Source organism: Pteronotus mesoamericanus, unplaced genomic scaffold (genome assembly GCF_021234165.1).
Source record: "Pteronotus mesoamericanus isolate MK-2021 breed Mesoamerican mustached bat unplaced genomic scaffold, CSHL_Meso_final contig_82, whole genome shotgun sequence".
Lineage (NCBI taxonomy): Eukaryota > Metazoa > Chordata > Mammalia > Chiroptera > Mormoopidae > Pteronotus > Pteronotus mesoamericanus.
The window spans coordinates 17,518,238-17,531,790 of NW_026555265.1; positions in this window are offsets into that span (position 1 = coordinate 17,518,238).

Genomic DNA, 13,553 nt, shown 5'->3' on the forward strand with positions numbered 1-13,553 from the left:
TACCTTATGTTTTTTTATTAGAACATTTAAGCTATTTACACTTAAAGTGATTATTGATAGATACATATTTATTGCCATTTTATTTTTGACTATTTTCCACTGCTTTTCTTCCTCTTCTTTCTTTTTCCTTTTCTCCTTCTCGTTTTATTTCCTCTTCTTTTTCTTTTCCTTTTTCTTCTTCTCCTTCCCCTCCTCCTCCTCCTCCTTCTTCTTCAAGCAAGTTATTTGAGATGTTGCAATACTGGTTTGGTGGTAACAAACTCCTATAGTTTTTTCTTGTCTGGAAAACTCTTTGTTTCTCCTTCAATTTTAAATAATAGCCTTTGTGGGAAAAGTAACCTTTGGTTGCATGTCCTTGCTTTTCATCACCTTGAATGTTTCATGCTGGTTCTTTCTGGCCTGAAATGTTTCTGTTGAGAAACTGGCTAAGAGTCTTATGGGAGCTTTTTCTCCTTTTCTCTTGTGGCTTTTAAGGTCTCTCCTTGTCTTTAAGCTTTGCCATTTTAATTGTGATATGTCTTGGTGTGAGCCTCTTTGGATCTATTTCGTTTGGGACTCTGTTCTTTCTGAACTTGTGTGTCTTTTTTCTTCCCCAGGTTAGGGAAGTTTTGATCAGTATTTCTTCTGATAGCTTCTCAATTTCTTGCTCTCTCCTTTCCCTTTCTGGCATCTCCATGGTGCAGAAGTTGTTACACTTCATGTTGTCCCAAAGTCCCTTAAACTATCATTATTATTATTATTATTTTTGCTGCTCTGTTTTGGTGTTTTTTCCTACCTTGTCTTCCAAATTTCTGATATAATCTTCTGTTTCATCCAACCTACTGTTTATTCCTTCCAATGTGTTATTTATTTCAGATATTTCTGATTGGTCCTTTTTTATTGTATCTGTATCTTTTATTTTTGGGCTGTTGAGCATTCTTATAATCATTACTTTGAACTCTACATCTGATAAATTGCTTGCCTCCATTTCATTTAGTTCTTCATAGAGGAGTTCTCTTTTTTCATTTGGGTCTTGTTTCTTTGTCTTCCCATTTTGACTGCCTCTTTGTGTTTGTTTCTGTGTCTTAGGTAGATCTGCAAAGACCTATGTCAGATGTTGTCTGTGACTGGCCCTGGGCAACCTTTTAGCAGCTAACAGTGATCCACAGCTTGTAAGTTCCTCCTCTGTGCTTGGGTGCATGTAGAAAGAATCAATTTGTGCCCCATAGTTGTTTTTTGCCAGCATTTGGCCCAGGGGAAGCTCAGCTAAATTCTCAAAGTTCTCAGAGATCTTCTACCACCTGCTGAGTCTCTGTTAGGCTTAGTCACTGAAAGAGCCTCTAGCTGTACTCCTCAGCAGTGCTTAAGTTCCACAGGGTGGGGTGAGATGGATTCGTGTCCATGGGGCTATTGCTTTGCCCCAGCTGAGGATGCATAGAGGGGTGTTCTCTGCCCTAGAAATATGGCTTTTGCAATATGGGGAATGCTTGAGCACAGGGATCCTCGTGGCTGACACTTTAACTCTTTCTCTTTAGCCTCCAACCCCAGACTCTCCTCTCATGGCTCTAATCCACTCTGTTCCTCCTTTGCCATAGCCCATGGTAAGTGTCTGCAAATGAAATTTTGTCTGTTGGTCCTTCATGAGGCTACTTGTGTCTCTAAAAGCCTCTCCCTGGTAGACAGAAACCCCACTTCTTTTCACAGTTGGGTGTTATTTGGCATCTTTTTCCGGTTCTGGCATCTATGCTGGGGAGCTCATCTTGGAATATAGACCCCACACCTCTCATGAAGAGCCCCCTGGCCACTGATATATCCTTCCAGAACTTCAACTGCTACCTATGGGAGCCCAGCCAGCCCCCTCAAGCTTTTGCACTTCCTACCAGTGACATTGTGGTAATGTGGTTTCTTTAGTGTGTCCTTGGTTATAGAGCTTTTCTTGGTCCTAGGAGGAGGTTAGTGTACATTCCACCTCCTCTGCCGATATCTTGGATCTCTACCCTTTTACATCAGAATATGTGGATATTCAACAAAAAGTAAGACTCAGTAGAGGATATCTGACAGTGTCATGATGAGATAAAAGCACATCGTGTGTGTGCACACATTCTCTCTCTCCCTCCCTCTCTCTCTCTCTCTCTCTCACACACACACACACACACACACACACACAGAGTACATTTAAATCAAAGTGTCAAGTGACTGTAATACTGGCAGTGGCATTTAGCTCTGTAAGTGATTGTCATCCTGCACTACTTGTTCTCTCTAGCACTAAGCTGTTTCTATATATTCCAACATCTCATTTGCTCTATGAAGGAATAACTAATATGAATGTCTTTCATTTATTTTTGTGTTATGAGAAGCAAAAAAATTACAGGTAAGTCTGATTTATTTTTTTTAAATTATTTTAAATCACACCAACAAATATTAAACTGAGAGTATGTGTGAACCATAAAAAAATCACAATTTTATTCTGCCCTCCAGTTGTTGGTTTTTGCAATTATTAATAAAAAGGGGTCAGGAAATCCAATAACTTCTACACATTACATTTCAGCCTAGGAGAAATTTTTAATGGAATATCAATGAAGAACTCAATAGGTAATTCCAGATGCATATTACCTTGAGATGAATTTTTTCCTGTCTACTCAGGAGGACTAGAAGTCATTTGGATTTAGGTTACTTCCTTCTTCCTTCATTTCCTTGGACAGCCCATTTTTGTTCCCAAATAGACTACTAATGCTCTCTAAGTGATATGATGCTTAAAGAGATGCAATTTTTAAAGATTTGTATTTGTTGTCTTAGAATAATTGCTAACTCTGATCAAAGTGTATTAGTTTCTGTGCCTAAGTCCTACCATATCTATGAGCATTAGGATATATGGGACATGTTTTTATGTGACTCTTCTATACTTCAGGTGTGGCTGGCACATACTTGGACTTAATAACCTATGTTAGCCATAGCCAGCACCTCTGTAATCTCTGAAATCTTTCTGTATGTTCAAGTTACTCTTGTAATGTTTTGCAAAATCAAGCTGTAGTAGAGATTTTAACTTGGGCACTACATATCGTCACGAGATAATTGATTTGAGTTTTCAATAACCTTTGACTTCTAAGATTATAGGCAAGTCAATGTTGAAATGTCTGCCAACCCTCTCTAATCTACTCTCACGACTCTAAAGCTGTGGATGTCTCATTATATTATGACCCAACACACTCTCCAAGTTTGTCCAGGTTAATTTTGAATAACTGAGGGGCAAATTCACTCAATTTAAATAGGTGAAATGTTTGAATGTTGGGTTTATAACCAACTTTGTTGTCCATTGAGGCAAGAGTTAGAATGGTTAAATTCCAAAAATGGAAAGGGTACAACTAGTTTGATTCTATTTCTTAATTAAATGGCTTATGTAATTGGGTACTGCATTAAATTGTCAGTGAAATCACCTTATGTCCATCTTATTCCTAAAAGAGACATTAACTACTAGAATAGGAAATTATTTTGCATTTTGTTTAGTAAGGTGCAGTCAGTCAAATTTCTTACCACTTCAGTGAAAGTTCATGTATTTCCCTAACAGCCATATTATTTCAGCAAGAAACTTCTGCTAACCATCTGTTTAATAGGACTTAAACATTACTACACAGTAAATGAAAAGCTCCCTAGTTCACCTGTTTGCCAATATTGCTTTTTAATATTGTTAATGCAGAAATTGTAAGTGTATAGAGTATTGAAACTTTACATATGTACATATTCATGTAATGGCAACTCTGACACAAGTGTACAACACATCCATCAACCCAGAAAGCTTTCCTTGTTTTGTAACTTCTTTGAACATCAGAGAATAATGGGTAATAATGGGTTTTGCCTACCTCATAGGTAATTGTGAAGTCAAATGAAATAATTTAAAATGTCATTGAGAAACTATAAAATCCTACCCAAAGATAAAGCTTTGCAGCAGTAGTAAAAGTTATGAAAGATTTACCCTAACCCAGAGATCATTCTTTCGCACTTTGTCTTTTACTATTATATCTAAACTTGTAAAGCCTGATAGTTTAGTTCTCAGCCAGTTAAATCTTTCAAAGCTAGTTAAAAAAAACAAATTTAAAAATGATATAAAAGCAGTCGAAACTATTGTCATGGGACATAGTTTATTAGTGTTTCATCTATAAGCGTATGCTGTTCAAAATATTTTATTACTGCTTCTTCTCTTCTTATGCCAAGTTGTGTGTATGATTGCATGTGTATATAAAATGTCATTGTTAAATTATATAAAATGATTGACATTTACTGGTAACTAAACAAACAGTACACATGTGTGGTTAATGGCATATTCAATTTAAAGTAAAAATAAAATGAAACAGAACAAAGTAAGGCAAATTAATTGTTGCTATTTCTTTAGGGGCTACTAGCATATTACAACAGTATATTTTTAGTTTCTGTTCTTTTTCCCTAGGGTTAATTGTAAGGATTAACACCTCTTTAAAAAAAGAGATTCTCTAAAGTGAATCTGAGTAATCAGAATAAATCAGCAGATTTGAAACCCTGGAAAACTTGTACAATCTTTTTTGATGATTGATGGACTAAGTTGGGTTATTGGCTTTCATTTCTTCTCATCTGCCTTTTCTCAGTCTTTCATATATCACATAAATATACAAATCCACTGTTTTTTTTTAAAGAAATGAGCTCATTTTCTTTACTGTGGTCTATTAGTTTACCTGACAGTAAGGAAAAATGGCACGTCAGCCTCAATGGAGCGTTCACATATTTGGTAGCTGTAGCTAATGTTTCTACAACAGTCACATGTATTCCTCCAGGGAGTTGCAGGTAACTCTAAAGGTGAAACTGCTGTTTCTATAGCTTGTCCTGGGAAGCAGGTTGTCCACAATTAGATTTATTGACTTCAACTTTCCGTTTCTTTTTAAAGTTCCTGAACTGAACAAATATTGACTATGAGTGTTCTCAGCCATTTAAAACAACTACCCTACTATTTAGAAAAGGATTATTATTGTGGCAACCACAGTAAGGATGACAGTTTTGAAACAGAAGTGGTTCATTGCTCTGGGATTTCCTTTGATAATTCAAGTAAAAAGATTAATATTGCCTGAAAAAAAAATAGTAGATAGAAATTTAGGGCATATGATAGTGAGGAGAATTAGCAGCATTCATTTGTTTGACATAGTTAGGAGTTCTTTTAATACTTCTCAGGCCTGACCTGAACGCTCACCCCCTTAGCCCTCTGCAGGAATGCAGGCTGTGACTTCACCAAACCATTGCCAGTTACTGTCAAGAGAATGTCCACAAAGTAGAATAATGCCTCAATTATTCAAACATACTCAAAGTTATTTTGAAATTCAGACTTATACAATTATTTACAATGTTAAGATAAATTATGATATAAATAAAATGTCAGTCATTGTCATAGTTTTATGTTTGAAAAGTTTGTATGTGTTGCAGAAGTATAATAAAGTGTTCACAGGTGCAAGGCTGCAATGGTTGAGATTTGCTTTAAGCACACGTGATTGGGAGGATAGAGGAAACAAAGTTGGCAAAATTTTGACACTTAAGGTCCACTGAATTATTCTCTTTCTTTTTGAGTTTGTTGAAAATTTCTGTAATAAAAAAATGCGAGGAGTCAAGATTATGACATTGATACGGACACTAGCACCTTTGGGTTCTGGACACAATGTAAACATTAACTATTAGTCTCAGAAGAGATACATTCTTTAGGTATATTGTGCTCTCACATTTAACAGATAGGGAAGTGGTAGGTGAAATCTCTTTCTTAAGATTACAGAGAGTTAGGTGAAGGACAATCTTTAAATGTTAGTCAATGTGTATTGAGCACCTTTAACGTGCCAGGTCACATAGCGGGCCCTGATCCCACTCATGTAAACGAGGTACACCCTGCAGTCCTGGCAGAAAAGCAGTCATGCAAACAGGTAATTATAAGACAATGTCATAAATGAGAGGGGAGGCCATAGCATTTTTTAGGTATTATGAACAACATGAGCATGATGAATAAGAAACAGCATACACTGCTGAAGACAAACCAAGGGGTGGAGTGCTGCTAGAATTTCAAATACAAAGTAAGAGGAATGAGAGATAGATATGGAACGGCAGGCAGGAACTTCATTCTGTAGATGGTGGAGGGTCACTGAAGAGCTTATGGTGGGGCAGCTGGGTGGAAGACAATAGTGGAATCAGGGAAAACAGAAAGGCATCTGTGGTGGTCAACTGGCTGAGTGAGGATGAGGACTTGAATTAGATCCAGACTTTGTAGGGGAAGGAAAGGAAGAACAGCAGATTTCAGATCAGAGTAATTTTGTAGCTCGAGATCAGGGATTAAATGCTTCACTTTTCCTGTTTTTCTCTCATGCATTTTTTTCTCAAATTATCTTTTTTTCTTTCCTTTCGCGTCCCTCTCTTAGGCCATCCTTTTTGTCTTTCCTTTGTTGGGTCTTGCACAAAGACTTAATTTTTAAACATTCATATTGAATAGTTGATATATGCTCAGGGCATAGAATTTGAAATACAAAAGGTACATAATAAAAATGTCCCTCTTCCTGCATCCCCGATGCCCCGGGTGCCTACTTCTCCCTCAGCGGAGAAAGCCATCGCTTCTTCCAAGGTTCTGCTGTGTTGTTTTAGGGATACTCCATGCTTTTACTTTTGGATACATGCACTAGCAAAGACTTTTAAAAATAATTTGTGTCAAGACTTTTTGTATACACTTGACAAGTCAATTAGTACACTAGCTGTACTAGATTAAAATCTTATTAATTAATCTGATGGGTCATTTGATTATATAGCTCTAAAATAAAATGTAAGCCTTTTATTGCAGACAACAGTGAGCTCACCAAGGATATTCACACGAATGATCTTTGGAAGATGAAAGTGTTAAATTCAACTATCTGAGCTCTTCCCTTTCTAGTGGATATGAAAACTGTTAATCTACTGTCTATCTAGAGTCTTGATTAATCTTCAAAACACTTCAGCAAACACTCTTTTAGCCTATTGAGAAATCTGCCTATGTAATAGCATGTTGCCCTGCTAAAAGGCCTCTATCTTACTTAAACATATCGTAAGATCATAAAAGTTTGATTTAATTTTTGTTTTAAAATCTGGGGAAATAAAATTCTTAACCTCTTCTCAGTGAAGGTTATGGCATTTCCATGTAGTAAAACATCCCAGTTTCTATCTTCACTGTATGTGCACTGCAATGGATCCCTTACTGCAATGATTCCTGGAAGAGCAGAATATATGGTGCTTTCAGAGATAAATATGACTGCATCGTCTCCTTCCAGCCTGAGCCAGATCCTCCTGGCTGCTTATTCTTCCAGATGACCAGAAGAATGCAATCCCTGATGTAACAATTTGGCAGCTTCACATGCAAATCTGATCAGAAATAACACTCTCACTTGCCTAATGTTCTTGTATTTCTGTTGGTGAAATAGGGCACAGTGATTATCAAATAGCTATAATAAAATAAACTCATACACAATTATAATGACTATGTTTTAATTTGTGGCTGCATTTTATTTACAAGCTAAGCTTTCTTAACAAATACTTTCTCAAAAAATAAGTCCTTTAAATACACAAAAATTTAGACTGAAAATAATGATCATGCTTATGCCATGTTCAAATTCTAGCTTTTTCTTAACATGGTTTATAGTCTTAAATAGTTAGAAGCACATTGAAAGAATTAAAAAGAATATAAATTCCTGAAAACATTAAGCACAAAATTGTTCAGTTATGTGTTTTCCCTAACAGGATGCTAGTTAGCATATTCCAGGATGCCATAACTTTCTTACATGTTAAGCAGAAGCACTAGAGATTTACTGAGTATCCAAATAATGTTAATGTTACTTTATAAAATAAGTTTGTTTTTAATGTGTTGGGTCTGAAATTGTGTTATTAAACTATACATGCTATGCTGAATTATTTAATAATGCCTTCTGTATCAATTCCCTAGAACGTAAATTTAACTGTTTTATTCATTGCTGCATTCCCAGCTTAAAAAAATAGTAAGTGCTTAATAAATATTTGTAAAATAACAAAATACAACATTATCTATGACCATATTTCTTTTAGAGTATTTTCTTCATCACATGTACATCTTTTTTTTAACTTTGTTTTTTTTTCTTTTTGTTATAGAATAAAAACTATGTAGCATAGGATAAAAAATAAGACTAAAAATTTTTTGGCTGGATTAACTTATTATATTCTAGTTACATGAAGCCTTGTATAGAAAAATCTTAACAATTTAAGGTCCAATTTTCTGTACCTTATTTCCTTAGTTCAAGTTGACTGTGAATGTAGAAAGGTTGTGAACTACAGCTGCTCCTTATCCCATGTAAGAATGGACTCTAAAAAAAATAAAAAAGAGAGAGAGCTAGAAAGCTAGAGCATGAGGACCAGAGAGAGGTGGGAACAAAAGGAGATAGATTGGTTCTGGGAGGGAGTCTTGCTATGTTAATAAGATTGCCATTAATAGTCCTTTTAATACTAAGTGCCCTCTACTACTTTCCACAGTTCATCATAAGCTGATGAAAGAGGTGCTTTAATTAGGAAGATAATAAGTGATTCAGGGGAGGAGAGAAAAGGGAAGGATTCCAAACACCGCAGCTATACACGAGGCAGGACAGCTGCCAAGTGGGAGAAGACCGTGGAACAGGGTGAAGAGCAAGTTAAGCTGCATGACATCTCAATAAGTAGCTTGAAAGGGGTGACGGTGTCCTCAGTGAAGACACATAGTCTAGAGAGAAGACCACATTAGAGGCCTTCATTGTTCAATTTAATATTAAGCCAAGTTAGCCTCTTTTAATTGACAGAATAAAATTAGGTTATCTCAAATTTTGGAATGAATCACTAAAATAATCTTACATTTATTGTCTATGTTGTCAGTTTAATCTTAACATGTGTAATAGTTTTGGCATTCCTTAGAGAATCATCAGTTGGTCATTTAAAATTGGAGAAGAGAACACTCCTGTTTCAAAGGAAACCTTGCCAACAATTTTACTATCGAGATACCAACTATGAGTAAGAATCGTGCTTGCTTAGAATGAATAGATAGAAAATGAAATGTAAATACTGCATGTGATAGAATACAACAAAACTTCTAGGACTACTTTATCTTTCATTTGGTCATTACTCATGCTTTCTTCTCCTGGAAACCCAGAAAAATTATCTGGCATATAAAGATAATACAATATAAAGGTAAGATGCACATAAACAAGATTTCTACTTTTAAGGGGAAAGCATTGATTTTCATATGCATCTTAGTTTCATTTTTCTTCTGCAAAACAAAGGACTCTACAGGAATTAGGAGTGAAGTTCTAGAAATAGGTTGGTTGAAGACCACTAAGCCAGTGCTACTCAAAGTGTGGTTCACAGCCTGCTGTCTGGCCCTGCACTGTATTACTGGCTTGCAATAGCACAGACATTAAGAATAAACATTTAGAAATTTTTACAGCAATTTTATAGAGTAGTATTTTTGCTTTTTGAATTTAATAGTAAAAAAATGAGACATTATGCATGCCTGTTTATTTCATTTTAAGTGGTTTTTTGCAAATGCTGCTTTTTGATATATTTAACAAATTAGAAATTAGAAATAAATCTTTTGCTATGGATAATTTAATAGATATGGGACTAAACTACTTTGAAAAGAGTGTTTATATCATCCTTTCAAACTTCTTTTGAATATTCCTAAATATCTAAAGCTTTGAAGATTATAAATTTCTGTTTTTTCAGAAAGTAGAATGGTGGTTACCAAAGCCTGGGTAGAGGGTGGAAATGGGGAGATGTTGGTCAAAGGGTAAAAGTTTCAGTTATAAGATGAATGAGTTGTGGGTATCTAATGAATAATGACTATAGCTGACAATATTGTACTATATAATTGAAAATTGCTAACAAAGTAGATCTTAAATGTTCTTATCCCTTTGAAAAATGTTAATTATATGAGATAATGGGGGTGTTAACTCTATGGTGGCAACCATTTTGTAAAATGTAAGTGTATCAAGTCAACATGCTGCGTACCTTGGACTTACACATTGTTATATACCAATTATATTGCAATAAACCTGGGGAAAAAATAAAATTAGAATCTTTGAAAAACTTTGTTTCTTTATGATTTCTCTGTTATTTAAAAAAAATAAATATATATTATGTCTGAAATGTCTTCATATACTTTAGAAGAATTAAAAAAAAATTCTGTCCTGTCTTATGAAGTTCAGCATTGAAAGCAAGCCTGAGGGTTTCAATGGATATAACTATATCCATAGTTATAAATATTTATGAGCAATTGTTGATGGAGATGGTAGTAGAGAAATGGAAGCCATCTGTATTACTCTTAATAAACTGCTTGGTCATAGATTAGGTTATGGACATATACAAACTCAGTATATCAAGAAAAAACCTAACATGGTAAATTATTAGAGTGAATATCACATCAGGAGAAGTAAATGAAATGGAATAATTGGGAACTAAGGCTATTTTATCAAGTTGAAGTGACATATGGGCATTTGTGCTAAAAGAACATTTCGATAGTTCATAGTCATACAATAGAGTGTGGGGGAGTGGACACATTTAACCAACAAATCTGAGAAACTTTAGTGTCTACAGATCAACGTGAAGTCCCCGGACTCTGCCTCAGCCACCCTCAGCCTTCAGAGACCAGGCAGCAGACCACCAGGAACTGCTAAGATGTTTTAAAATGTTGCTCCCTGCCTGTCATCTTTTTAGCTATTGTTTTCTCTTCCATTCAAATTTCCCCTCTTCCTATTTTTGGTACATATTTTTCTTGACCTAGAATACTCATGTGTACTCATCTCACTTCCACTGTGTCTTATCCAGGGTAAACAAAAATTCCTCTTTTTATCCTCAAACTCTTCAATAAACTTCTTTCCCTTGCTTTGAGAGAAACCCAGAGCTTCCATAAGAATGTATGCCATCTATCTTCTTCTGTTCCCTGTGTTGCTTCCAGAACACTAGTTTTATGCAAAAAATATCCACTACTTTGAGATTATTTCATCAAGCTACATCATCCTCTAGTCTTGGTAGCTACTGTTGTGTACTGATCTTCTGGGCACCCACTTCTGGCCTTCAGTGATTTAGCATCTAACCCACTTTTTAATACTCTCTACCTCAAACAGAGTATGACCCTTAGCTGCTCTATTCCTTGATTACTTCACCTCCAGATGACCTCTGGCAGTTCATCTACATCTTTTTTTCATAATCTAATACATTTGAAACTCCTTCACCTCTGAAACATTAAATCTGAATGTCCCAATCTGACCACAGATCTCTCCCAAAAGCCCCACCACTCAGTTATCCTCACCATCTCTCTCTGACGCTGGGGCTGGCAGCCTGTGATCCCTCTACCTTCCTCCATTGGCTCCATCTTATCTTCTTTTCACCTCTGTCTTGCTTTGATGTTATGGGACCTCACTTAAACCACAATCTTGCTAAATTTTTTACACCTTAGTCCATTGTCTTAAAAATATCTATTAGTGTTTTTATTTTTTAATGTTTATTAAATTTATTGATGTTTCATTTGCTAAATAAATTAAGTAGGTTTCAAGTATTACAATCATCTCTATATTGTACTGTGTGTTCACCACCCAAAGTCAAGTCTTTTTCCATCTACATTTATTTTCCTTTTACCTTCTTCTACTTGCTCGCATCCCCCTTTCCCTCTGGTAAACATCATACTCTCTGTTTTCTGTGTCTATCATGGTTTTTTTCCAAATCCTTTCACCTTTTTCACCCAACCCCCCAACACCCCTTCCTTCTGATAGCTGTTAGTCTGTTCTCTGTAGCTATGAATATGTTTTTATTTTGTTTATTTTGTTCATTATATTCCACATATAAGTGAAATCATGGTATTTGCCTTTCTCTGACTGGCTTATTTCACTTAACATGATATGTTCCATTGTTTTTTTACCATTGTCTGGTCAAACAGTGAGACAAACATTTCTCTACATATAACCCAGAGAGCTGAGTGTGATTGAAGATTGTCAGACAACTTTACATGTTCATTACAGCATAAATTCCTGGTGCCCAAACTCAACTAGACCTTCAATACCTTTTATATTTCCCTCATGAATTTTCTCCACTCTTTCCTCAAATCTTTCATTCTGCTGTATTTATTATTGGTGGATAAACTTGCCTATTTGTTCGGAGAAAAATATAACACCAATTTCCTGCCATCAAATCTTGAAACAGAAGTCCTAGGAAAGAGAAATTATTCCCCTGGTTATAGATTAATTCCTGCATCTGTATTCAGGATCATATCTTCTGCCTTCCTAGGATACTTGTTATGGACTGAATGTGTGCCCCTCCCCGAAATTCACATGTTGAAGCACTAATTCCCCAATGTAATAATATTAGGAAGTGGGGACTCTGAAAGGTAATTAGTTTAGATGAAGTCATGAGACTAGAGCTCCATGATGAGACTTATACTCCATGATGAGGCATAAGAAGAGAAGAGGTTCTTTTTATCATCATGTGAGAACACAGCGTGAAGGCGGCTCTTTGCAACCCTTGATAAGGAAATAGACCTTCACCAAGAACCAAATCTACCAGCACATTGGTACTAAGTCCCAAGACTCCAGAATTACGAGGAAAAACACATGTTTTTTGTTTAAACCATCCTGTCCATGGTATTATGTTGTAGCAGCTTAAGCTAAGATAATATCTTTTCCCTTATCTTCAAGCTTTACTTTCTTTTTTCTCCTTTTTACTAGCCCATCAACATATTTAAAATTCTCACATTCTAAAAATTTGTCCTTAATGCTCACATTTTCCACCAGTCACTGTCCCTTATGACAACCATTTCATAATTAAACCTTTGCTTGTGGTTGGTCCAATATGATTTTATTTACAAAAATGTGCAACTGTCTATCCTTCTGGATACAAGGGGTATTCTTGATCTGTCAGTAGCACCAGGTATAAGACACAAGTGTGGATTGTGGTGGAAAAGATTGGGCTTCTAATTGCAACTCTGTCTGTTAAATAGCCTTTTTAGATGCTGGTACTAGAAACCCAACTCAAATAAGATCAAGGAAAATGGAATTGGGGAGATGGAGTACTCAGGTAACCTGACCATGGGTAAGCTTTAGGACCTGCTTATGCTTATTCAATATTTTGTTTCTTCTCCTATCAGCGGACTTTATGTCTATCCAAGGAAACATGATCTTTGGCAGTTCAGGACTCAAAAATTGATGGTCCCAACCCTGGAGATTAAAGGGGATCTTCTCTATTTAAGGATACGTAAGAAATTCCATGGTGTTATATAGGACAAGGGTATCTAGATGATTCTTATTAAATGCTATTCTTGTTAAATGTTAAAATGTATCATAGTATTTTGCAGATGCAGCTGTAACCAGATGAGCTTGAGTGGAACTCAGTGGGGTTATTTCCACCAGTCTGGGCTCAGGAAAAGGGAAAGTGGGGCAGACTGGAGTTGTGTGAGGGGAGATGGGTTTGTGGCTCTGGGAAGAGAGCTGAAGGGAAGGCTGCATGAATGATCTTCTGAGTCATTCTCCCATGCTACAGACACCATCTTTCTTCTGTGGAACACTCTACAG